Raw genomic sequence first — 12,155 nt, forward strand, 5'->3', positions numbered from 1 at the left:
GGCTTTGTACCTCTGCCCTGCTGGCGCCGGCTGGGAATCCCTGGAGCAAGTTGGGGTTGCACAGCCTTAAAAGCTGATGGAAATAAGTAGAGAACTGAGCCTACAGTGTTCGAGTGATGAAAAGGGAAAATGTCCAAAGGCAATGGAACGACATCCCAGGGATGCCATGCTCCGAGCAGAGAAGTAATCCCTGGTTCTCTCTGGGTTAGCAGGAGTGATGCTGTCCCCAAGGGAGATACTCTGATTAACTGGGGTTTTAAGATCTGGAAGCTTGCCTCCCTTCTAATGAGAAATTCTTTTGTCCCCCCTTCTGATGATCCTAATCCCACGTGGCAGTTGTGTTTGAAACGGTTGGTGTTAGTATACCCATGAAAATTCCCATTTATCTTATTTCTCTGCTATTTCTGCACTTCCTATGGCATTGGTCCGCTCCAGACACAGTTTAACACTTACTGTGCCCTCGCTGAGAAGCACAAGTAACATCATGGTCACAGAGTGTTCCCATAGAGCAGTTATGATCTGGTGTCTAAAGTTTCCTCCACAGGAGATTATCCTGCAGATGCCCTGATGTACAGGCACCTCCCTGATCCTGAACCCAACTGCTACTGAGTCAAAAATGCATTGGTCAAAACTCAGCACTGATGTTCATCTCTGCTTGCTGCCACACAGAAAACGTGCCTAGCCTGGAGGAGAAAACCTGGCGAGAGGCCGGGGAGAAAACTTCTGTGGGGATGGATACCCAATCCCCGGATGCACTGGAGACTGAGTTTTTAAGTCACAGAAAAATGTAATTAATGAGATATTCTGTGACTGTTGTGTGCTCCTGGGGTAGTTGGTGTTGGCCCTGAGGCTCTACCCAGTGCCAAGGGCTGTGGTTGCACGCTCAGCTCTATCACAGGCTCTGTGCAAATCACTTCATACACTACTCTGTTTCTTGGCTTATAAAATGGAGTGGTCTTCATTCATCAGAGCCTTTAGTCGTGGTAAAATAGAGCATGTGCTTAATTTCTATTGATGCTGATGGATTCAAACATATGCTTAATTTTAAGTATGTGCATTTTTCATAGTTGACAGAAACAGCTATAAGATATTGCATTTCCCATATATCATATCCAGAGAAAGAAGAGGTTTGCAGGAGAGGCATGTGCGGCAGGGTCTGCTGCAGGGTGGGAGGGATTTTCCAGCGGTCATCGCTGCTTTCTGTAGATTTTTGCTCTTCTAGCCTTAGAAGTACAGAGGCCCTTGTAGTTTCATTGTAAACTTGAACATTTTCTTTTCCAGCACGGCTGGTTTTGCCTTCCAGACTTTTCTTCAGATATCCATAGTTCTAGTCTAAAGACAGCACAATAAAAAACTCTTTTTTAAATTAAGAACTATTTAATTATGTGTGGAAAGTAATGAATTGTTAACAAGAAACACTAAATACGCATAAGCTGGTTTATTTATAGGTTGATTAGTTCTTTTTCCTTTCATTCCTTTAGCAAATACAGCTTAGTTCAGCCTATTACTGAATAACTGAAAGTGCAGCAGTGCATAAGCTTAGTTTGTTTCTGATGACAATAGTATTTCTCTCAGACAAAACGCCATTTGCAAAGCCAATTTTGTGTCTTATTATCCAATGGAGTGTTCATTGCACAGCCTTCTTCCATACAGACTTTGCTGGGGTTTGAGCTCTTACAGCCCAGACTACATGGGCTGGGTCTGTCCTCACAGCTGGGAAGCTGTGACTGTAAAACTTCTCAATATTCTGCTCATGCATGGCAAAAATAACATCTCTGCGCTTGGGCAGCTGCAGTTTGAGAGCCAGAAGGTGAAGTGCTATATGTATATGTCTGCAAAAGCACCCAGGCAACTTTTGAAAAACATGTTGTTGGCAACTGTTATAGGTGGAAAATATCTATAGAGGTCATGGACTCCCAAGGCGCTGCTGGATTAACCCATGCAGCAGCCTTCTGAGCTGAGGTATAGTCTTCTGTTCATATTTTATCTATTTTATATTTAGTTGAGGGTGAAGTCTTCCCAAAGCACACAAGTCCCTGGCAAACTTTGTTCATTTGGAGCGACCCCCCTGAGGCTCTTTCAGGAGTTCCTGCATCCTGAGAAAGCGCTGGGATGTTCTACCCAGTTTATGTTGCTTTTGTTGGTTATGCTAATTAAAAACTTGAAATTTAGGATTGTCATGCTGAAGCTTTTGTAAGAAGACTGGCTAGCAGGTAGCCCTCTGCAGGATGGGCTGCGTTTTCTTTTCTTTTCTGATTGCAATGGGAAATGACACCGTCGCAAAGTGAGCACTCAGCCGGTGCAGCGACGAGTTGGGCATGGTGACGGCAGGGAGGAGAGGGCACCTGCAAATTGTCCCTGGCAAACTGATGGTAAAACCCACCCTCACTCAGCTTCTTCTTTTTTGCCAAATCACTTGCAGTCCCTTTTGACGTGTGATGAGGAGGAGGTGGCTTGTGCTGCTGCATGGCAGGCAGAGGTGCTGGTAATAAAAATATTGCGGTGACCAGATAGCTGATATCTCTTAATTCTGAAAAATTAAAATACTTACTGTGGCTAAATACAGCAAGAGGAAATACCAGATTGCTCTAGGGGCAATCTGATGGCAAAAGGGCTGTGGTTTGTACATCTAATTTGGTGTGTGTCTTATGGTGGTACAGGTCTGTGTCTGGAAAAGCAATAAGAGAGTGCGATACCCAGTCTGTAGCACCAGAATGACTGTCGTTCTTCAACTACATTGTAACTTACTTTCTAGGTATGACAAGAGATCAAACATGCTAAACTTACTGGAAAGGCTCTCCAGTTTGGTAACCGTATTGAGGCAATTATGGCACTTGGGTAACCGGTTCAAATCCTGAAATAACAAAAGGCTTTTGGTGAGTACCAGTATTTGGTGGTGACCACTCAAGGCACTCACCAGCATGGGCAAAAAGACAAAATACTCCTGCAGAAGAACTATGGCTGAAAACTGCCCCCCATCCCTGGGTTATATCAACTTGTGGTAGACACAAAGGCAAACGCTGTGTTAGAAAATGTAACATACTTAACAGTAAAATACTAGGGCTTTTTAAATAAATTTCTGGGAGCTAACATTTCAAATCCTGCAGTCCATGCTGGCCATCCCATCTCAAATGGATATGGTAAGCCGGGCTACAGAAAGCACAGGGCTCAGAGTGATGGGATTTGTCCCTGCACCGGGTGATTAAACAGGCTTTTTGCTTAGGAAAAAGATGATTGACAGGGATTACAGCAGATGTGTTTAAAATCAGGAACAGCCTGTAGCAAGTAACTCGCTGTCTCCCTTAACACAGGAAACAGGGGCGATTCAAATTTCTTAACAACAGGTTTAAAACACAGGAAACACTTTCCCTGCCTCTTGTAATGAAATTGGGAGACTCACTGTCGTAGGATGCTTTGGATGCTGAAAGTATGAGCATGTTCAAAAAGTATCAGGCAGGGCCATCAAAGGCTATTAAATACAAAGGGGTAGATTTAACCTCTAGCACGGCAAATTTTTAACTGTCAGATGGCAAAAAGCCAAGACGATATATCAGGAATGGCATTACTGTATTTTTGTTCAGCTCCTTATAATCTTTTCTCAGCACCTGGTCCTGGGCGTTGTCTGGGTTGTGTGGCTGATCTGCAGGGATGTTCTCCTCTGTGCTGGTATGGCTGTACTTACGCTGTGGGGTAGGAGGCGCATCCTTGTGCAGGGGGTGAGCAGGCAGATCGCACTCTTCAGCCTTCTTGCCCCTTCTTCTGGCTTCATGTTTGTAGCCCCACAGGGCTATGACAGAGAGGGCAATTTGGGAGCAATCACCTTGCCATAGGTGCTTTTCCAGGCTCCCCTTGTCAGGCTCATTTCATGCATCGAAGCTTTAAAATATCTAATCTTTAGATAGCAAAATATATGAGAGCACTCAATGTGGTCCTATAATCCTGCACTGTAATCCCATTCTAATCTGTTCGGTTCAGAGCACAGTTGCATTATGTTTATTGAGATATAGCTTACAGTGTTAATGTTTTCCCCATTTCCTGTGCCAATCGATCTATAGAGCCTTATCCAGCTATGTTCTCTTTTAATAGCCAGTGTAATTTTTCAAAAGTGTTTTTCTTTTTTAGTCTGTTCAAACTATAGTGCCTGGTATCTAGTACAACAGCAATGGCATATATTCCCATGCCTATCCTTTTCCCAAATTATTTCAGTTTCTACTTGCTCCTTAGTTTTTGTGTTATTTTTGTAGGGTTCTTGCCCATTCCATGCACTAATGGGGGAGGACAGGATGAAAATAGGTGACATGTGTGGGCTGGGATGTGAACAGGGTGTTTGCACATGTGTGTGGTGTTTGTACGGTGGTATTTCCTCCTTGAAATAAGAAATCCCATTTTACTCCTTCAGAAAAATGGTACATATAGCCTGTCTGCAGCGTGAGCCCCATCTCCCCGGCTGGGTTTCAGCAGGAGGAGCTCTTTAGCTGCTCGTACGATGCTGACTCCTCATCCTGCTGCTTTCTGCCTTGCTGCCATTGCCAGTGACAAACATGTGTGTGTGCCTGACCACACGTGTATGCACACATACGTGCACACATGCTTCCTTTCGCAGTATAGAGTCCTCAACAAAGCCCTGTAAAAGCTCAGATCCACCCTGCCAGTACTTCTAGGGTTACCCACACCTTTCCGTAGGAAGCTCCCCACGACGTAGGTGGAAGACACAGCAAATTTTGTCGTCCCAGTTCACCACCGCAGCAGTAAATCCCAGCTAACCCTTAGCTGCATGCAGAGCAGCAGCTCCTGCCGGCGCCCAGCAGGAATTCACACACTTGCTACTGCTTCTCACGCACCTTCTGCTCCTGTCAAACTCCAGCCTGAAAGCCTGCGCTGCCAGATGCTGAATAAATCACCAGCTCTGTGGGCAGGGTGCTGCCTGCTGGGCTTGCTCTCCGCTCCCTGCTGTGGCGTTGGTGGTGCAGACTGTATCCAGCATCTCTCCAGGGGGCTGACTTGAAATTTTGGGCTATTTCTGGGTTTATTTATATATATAATATAAGTCTGAAGTCTGCAGTCTGTGTGTGCCCTGGGATGAAACTCAGTCCATGCGATCTTGGTTAAAACAGGTTTTATCTGGGAGTCTTCGGGCTGACTTTGGGATCTGTTGAGATTAGGAATTTGCCATACGTTGCACTGACACAAACCGCTGAACAGTGGATTGCTGCAGGGCTGAGTTTAGGAAAATATCGGCTAAACCTCCCCTAGCAGCTGTCTGGTTGCAGCTTTGTTTCAGGGCTCCATCCTTTAGGAAATTATCATAAAACCAGGCTCTGGCAAGGCTTTGAAGAGGTTAGCTTCAGTGCTAGGCTGAGAGCAGGTCTCTGTATGGTGTGCGCTCCGGCAATGCTGACTCTGCACTTGTCATCGCAGATGGCCACGGTTCAGGTGGAACGAAAATGGAATCTGGTCTTCAACACGAAGCCAATACTGATGCAATTGCAACTCTTTTGCTTTACTTAATTGAAGTATATGACCAAATGTGATGGCAGCTGCTCTTCCCACATCTTCCCTGCGGTTACTCCTCCTGCTCCATCCCCATCCCTCCCACTGCAGGTCTCCCAGTATGAGAAGAAAATGCCCCTTTTCAGCCCCGGCAGTGCAGCTCTATGGCCCAGTCTGTGCTTAGAGAATTCCCTTGATTTCTTCTCTTGGTTATTAATCCTACTTTGTACACTAATGGTTATTAATAGTAAGTTTTCATTGAATTCAGAATTTGCAGCGCATGTAAGCATGGGGTAATGTAAAGAGGAAACTTTCCTGGAAATACGATACTTTGTCCAGCCTGGCAGATTCCAAAGGCAAAACATTCAGGATAAAGAGCGTCCTTCTGGGACCTGGAGATATTGGGAAGAATTTGGCAGAATCAAAGAGGAAGTATCTGAGAGGAGGCAAAGCTGCAACATGATTGTAATCAAGCTTAATTTTAACAGAGTGCTGTTGGGCGCAGGGACCCCTCATCTTCACATTGCAGTTTTCTCCTCTTCCTCAGAATTAGTCCAGCATCAGGAAATAGTTGCCGGGTCAGGAGATGTAGGTTATAGTTGATGCCAGCCCTTAAGGAGGGGATGCTGGCTCCCAGGGTGCTGCTGTGGGGGTGCCCCACAACACGGCTCCAGCCTGTGGCTGCTTTCCCAGGACTGACTGCGGTAAATAACATGGGAGTAACAAACCTAATGTGGAGCAGAGCTGGAGCGTGTGCCCTGCAGAAGTGCTGGGGCGGGGATCTCCTGGGGATTCCTCTCTTGGTACTTCTAGATATACTTTCTAACTCTGTCAGCTATTAAATACTGGGTGTAGCTACAGTATTGCAGGCTGCTGCTTCAATCAATGACTCTCCCATCCTCTGGGCAGTCTGTTACGCTGGTGCAAGTACGAATGGCTAATGTGTGCTCTGGGAGTACCAGCATCACCCCTGCGTGCTCAGCAAGAGATGGAGCTCATCAGGGTGATTCTTTGCTTTGAATCAAAAGTTGCTTTTTTTACAGTTTAAGCAAGCCAACATGATCAACTGAAATATATTTTTATTATTCTGTGTGTTCCCCCATATGGAGGTGACCACTCTTCTATTTCTGCATCTGCCCATCAGGCAGAGACCCCCGTGGGAGTGCCGGTGGGACTGCAGGCAGCTGGGCTCCCCCGGCTTTGCTGTGTGCTGCTGCCTGGGGAGGCTTACTTGAAAAGCAGCTTTTTCCATGGCTAAACTGCCTGCTGCAGACCTGCTGCTGCTTGATAAGCTTTTTTGTTTGTTTTCAGTGTGCATTTTCATAGTTGCTTTGCTTCATCCCCATGCCAGAAATACACATTTCTCTATTTCCAGTAGCAGAGTTGCTATTTTTTCCTGGGGCGTTCGGAAGTACACGAGCATCCATAGTGCATCCAAATAGGCACCGTGAGGCTGTCTGGGGGAGCTGCTTATCTTGGCTGTCCAGCCACAGCACCGGGAGAGCAGATTCCCCGACAGCCCTCTGTTGCCCATCCCAGCTGGGGTGATGAAATGCACATTTTTCATTGCAGACAAAGACACCCCGTAGACTGCAAGAGTAATTACTCATCTCCTCTGAGGAACTAATGAGCGGTTATGCATTTGGCAATAAGTAATGATCCTCTTGCAAATCCTTTTGTTAATTAAATGGGCGCCATTCCAGTATGAAAGTGGTTGTTCAATACTGTTTAGGATGCACTTGGAGACCAGGGACTACTTGCTTGGCCGGCACTGGACCTGGGAAGTACAGCAGATCTTTGGCTTGGAAGTGCTTGGCAGTGCTTGGAGATCACCTGAAGACTTGACAGCACCTTGCATTTAATCTACTAAAATGACATTATGGTGCTCTGAGGTACATTGTGCTCCTGTCTCGGGTGCAAAAATAAAAGTTAAGAAGCTTTTGCAGAGGCCTCTGGAAATGAAAAGAGCACTGTTTTTGCCCTTAGTCCAAAGGGAGTGGAGGGAAAATTAGGGAGCTAAAGAGCTCCTGCAGTCCCAGGCTTTTTCCGGGCAGCAGAGCCTGCACCTCTGAGCAAGCACAACACTGCCCCAAAGCCTTCTCCAGCAAGACCTCCCAGTGGAGGAACTCACCCTGTTCAGGTGAAAAGCAGATTCCAGAAGTCCTGAAACGATGATTTTTTAACTAGCAATGTAGGCTAGTAACTAAGTTGTGGAGAAAGTGCTGATGCAGCAGTTTTTGTTGTACCACATTTCCCAACAAGAGGCCTGGCAGTCTGAAAAGGCAATGATAAAATTAATTGGACTGAAGACCAACTCTTAGTAATCTGCTGCATTTCAGCAAATTATATTGTTCTGGGTGATGTGGTAGTTCTCCTCAATGACTAATTCCAACACATGCCTCTCATTATTTTGGGAGAGCTGATCAATGTGAGGGGTTTTCTCCCCAGTGCAGGGACTGAGGTTTTGTGCCAGTTTTGCTGGATGTAGCTGATGGGATTCTTATCCTGTGCCACTCACTTTAATAATTACAAGTTAGAAATTAGAAACATTAGAAACGTTGTTGCAGCTGAAAGAGAGAATCTCAGGAGAAGAATTAAAATTATTTTTAAAAAAATACTATTTGGGGAGGTAATATTTTAATAGTGCTTATTATTCAGTATTGGTTTACATAAGATAATCACTGATTGAGACGCTCAGCTTTCATTGAGTTTGCTCACAAAAGAGCACAGGTCCCCATGCCGGCTGGAGAAGGATGCAGCTCAAGAGAAAGCTAAGGGTGGTGAGGTGGGTGGGATGTTTGCTGAAGGGGTATCCACTGGAATAAAGCTTTACAAACAACACAGTCTCCAGTAGCTCAACTTTATTCTGACCCTCTGACAGCTCATCTCAAAGAGTCAGAAGTTATCGCATGATAATTAGTCATCCATCTCCTACAGCGGGTCCTGGAAAAGCGCAGAATGCAGTTATGTATTATTCAGCATCCAGGACAGAGACCTTTCTTCATATAAGTCAATTTAAAGTTTTAAGCTGTTAAAAGTAATGTTTGGGTGATATTTGACCTGTATGGCTAACAGAATAATATACACAATTGCCTAAAATCTACTATTCAATAAGCACAGACAAGCTGAAAGAACATATCTTAGGCTGAGCTTTATTTGGAATAAATTTATCAGTCAGGTTAACCTGAGAAAAATCTGCATTTTCTGTGTGTGTGGTCTAGAATATGAGTATGGCAAAATAGGAAACCCCTTGTTTGCCATGAGCTGCCAACCTCGGCGCATTTCTCTAACTCTTCACCTTTCTTTATCTGTTTTATATTTTTATGGTAGAAAAAAATGGTTGAAAATTTTGAAAAAGTTAAAAAATTTTAAAAAGTTTAGTAGTTATTTAACACCTCCTGCAGGGAGGCTGGTTTGTGGCCGGCAGCCACGGGCTGTGCTCAGGGCAGGCATTAGGGCTGACATCGCTTCCTTTGGTGCCCCTGGACCAGGCTCTGCTCCGTGCCACTGTGGAGGGAGAGGGTGTGGGGGGCCCGATGCCGCCGCCCTCGAAAAACCCTGAGGTACAACAGAAGCAAGAAAAGTGTAGAGCAACCTGTGGCCATGCACTGTCTGGTGTCCCCCAGCCTGGCACAGCTACCCCGAACGCCCAGGGATATCGGTGGGCTCCCCAGGACCATGCTGCTGCTGCTGGGGGTGCTCCTTACCTTTGGGCCCGGGATGCCTTGCTCAGTAACAAGGAAACCTGCCTCCAGCAGGCTCCAGCCTCGCCTGGCAGGGAAAAAAAAACCAAGAAAACCTCTTGTGCTGTGCAATGGAGCTTTGTGTAGCTCAAAGCATTTTAATCATGTTTAATCATTTTCAGTGTAATAAAATACATTAAAATAATGGTCGTTTCTGGAGCCTATCTTGTAAGCCACTGGCTTTCACTCATCTGAGAAATGAAATAAATAACATGGGAAAATTAAATTACCTGCTTTGGAGTGGGGGGTAATGCAGATAATAGGGCGATAGGCAATATTCTGGTGGATGTTTTCCATCTGCAGGGATAAGTGACTGATTAATTGAATTGGGCACCCGCTAGGTTACACCCTCTTTGTAAGACACAGAAAGCTCTGGGTCTCAGTTTCAGTATTGATTCTTTCACATTATATTAAGTGACAATTTATTTAATATTACGTAGAGCTGGCTAACTATTGCAAAGCCTTTTGCTAGCAGGCAGCTCCCTCGGTGCCCGGGGGCTGTACCGGGAGGTCGTGTTGACTCTCGGAGCTCCTGGTGCAGCTGATGATCACGCACAGGCCTGGCAAGTGGGTGCCTGGGACACCCGGGGAGACTGAAAATTAGATGGGAGTTTGGTCATGAATTTCTTGTGAGTGGATCTCTATATGATGTACAGATTGCATACATCATACAGAAATGCATGCAAAAAAAAAAAAGGAGGACTCTGAAACCAGCTGGGTTTAGGATGTTGAAACAGGTGAATTTTTTCCTTTGGTGTCACTTATTTTTAAACCGCCACTTCTGCAGGGTGACCTGGTGCAGCTGTGGTGAGGCTGTAGCCAAAGGCTTCTTCTGGGGCTCAGTTCCTGCTTGGGCAGAATAGAAAACCTTGACAGAGCTGCCCACCAGGAAGCCATCTCACACATTTATTACCCTGCTGGCATCTGGCTCAATTATAAATAAGCAAAACTAGTGGTTTTTTCATGCTAGTTTTGATTCATTTATCATGTCGTCACATCCTGAAAAATCTGTAGTGCAAATGTAGGGACTACCCCTGCAAAAGAGCAAGGGCAGCATTTACACAGCGTGCCTTCCTGGGGCTGGGACGATGCTGCCTTATTTATACCCTGGCCTTAACACACTGCACATGTTAGCAGGTCCAGCAGCCTGGATCTGTTTGCCAGTGCCACTCCACGCTCTCACGCTCCTGGTTTCAGTCCCTTCTGGGATGATGGAGCCCTCAGAGCCCAGCCAGAGGGCCCACGGCTGGAGCTGGTAACAGATCTCATGTGCTATCAGAGGCAGCCCGGGCTGGGCGCTGTAGCCCGCCTGGCTGAAAACCTGCCAGAATTACGTGTTTGAACTAAAAAACATTTAACAGGAAATTTGATCGTTCTTCCTCAAGTACAATTACAAATGCAAATTAAGTTTTTCATGTGATACCAGTTAAAATATGACGACTGTTTGCTAGATAAGTGCAGCACTTTTGTTCTGCAGCTCATTTCCTTGCCAAGCTTCCAGCACTGTTATCAAAAATAAACGTTCCTTGTGGGTTTAGATACGCCCTGAATTGCTACAGGGTTTGTTGCTACCACTGCAGACAGGACCACTCCCCAGCTGAGCAGGTGAGCATCCACTGCAGCTGGGTCTCGGCTGTTAATTAAAATTAATACCACGGAAGCCCTTTTGGGAGGTGCATCCCAACGCCAGCTCACTCCTGGGCTCTTCTGCTCGCTCTCCTGGGTGGCAGCACTCGTTATCTTGCCAGTGTCCATATCAGCCCAATTTACAGAGATGTAACGGAACTGCTGCAATCGTAAGCAATTAGCCCAGCAGGAAACCTGTTTTCAAACAGCTATTGAGATGGAGTGAAATGGCTGAGAGATGGGCACGGTTTGTATTTATAATCAGAGCTTTTATGGCCCAATGAAACTTTTATTGGGACATAACACAGAATTTCCCTGAGTGCATCCTGCTGTGCAGCACAAGCATCATCGCGCAGAAGTTTGAAAATCAATGATTTGTGACAATATATTAAGATAATTCTTGTGAAAGCCAGTTTTGGAGACAACTCCCTAAAATGTCTGCACTGGAAAGGATCCTGTGGACAGACTGCGGTGTCTGTAGCAAGATCTGGTATGTTAGACAAACGAAGGACATTTTTCAGGTGGAAACGCTCCAAGGGCAGAACTCTGCATTCCCCAAGCCCTGCTTCTGGAGCTGGATCCTGCTGTTGAGGCACTGCTGGCTGCATTTTTAGTGCTTCCATGCAGCTTTCTGAAGTTTGGCTGATCCAATTACATTGCATGCAAAGCCCTGGTGAGCACCTGTCAAAATGTCCAGCGTGGTTAAAACCCTATCATGAATGCTGAAATCATATTTTGAATGTACCTCTTGCCTGGAAGCGGTGACTTTTTCTGTCCTGCTGCATCTCACCGATCCCCGGTGCCGTTCTGGCCGCAGGTGCAGAGGGCAGTTCTCTTCCCCATATGGAGCACAGGGTAAGGGCAGCTATAGGGCGATACAGCAGCTGGTACTTAAGGACTGTGCTGCATTTTACACCCAAGAGCCGGGTTAGGTGCTGGTTTTGCTGGCGTGCAGGGTGCCGGCGGGGTCTCCTCTGCAGAGGCCTGCTGAGATCCCGTAAGGCAGTGCAGAGAGCCGTGTCAGCCTGGCCCAGGTGGCCACCGGCAGGGAGAGGCTGTGTCTGCAGCACTGGGAAAATGGCTCAGACTTTGCATTTAATATTGCACGTAATTATGCAGTGGTGATGCACTGCCGATTATCTGCACTGCCATAGTGAACAACGGTAACTGTAAACTTCTGCTTATGCGTAGCGTTGCGGTGGTATTGGGAACAAAAGCAGTGTGAGCTTTGTCTCCTTCCAAGAGCTCTGCCTGCCTGCCCACTGTGCCTCGGGGAGATTCTGTGGGGCTGTGGGG

The 12,155-nt window shown here is 46.1% G+C and overlaps 1 protein-coding gene across 2 annotated transcripts in view; it reads left to right on the plus strand.

Moving 5' to 3' along the window:
• KCNAB1 (potassium voltage-gated channel subfamily A regulatory beta subunit 1) overlaps positions 1-12,155 on the plus strand; it is a 75,919-nt gene that overhangs the window by 5,408 nt on the left and 58,356 nt on the right. The window lies entirely within an intron of this gene.

The sequence above is a fragment of the Phalacrocorax carbo genome, chromosome 7 (genome assembly GCF_963921805.1).
Source record: "Phalacrocorax carbo chromosome 7, bPhaCar2.1, whole genome shotgun sequence".
NCBI lineage: Eukaryota > Metazoa > Chordata > Aves > Suliformes > Phalacrocoracidae > Phalacrocorax > Phalacrocorax carbo.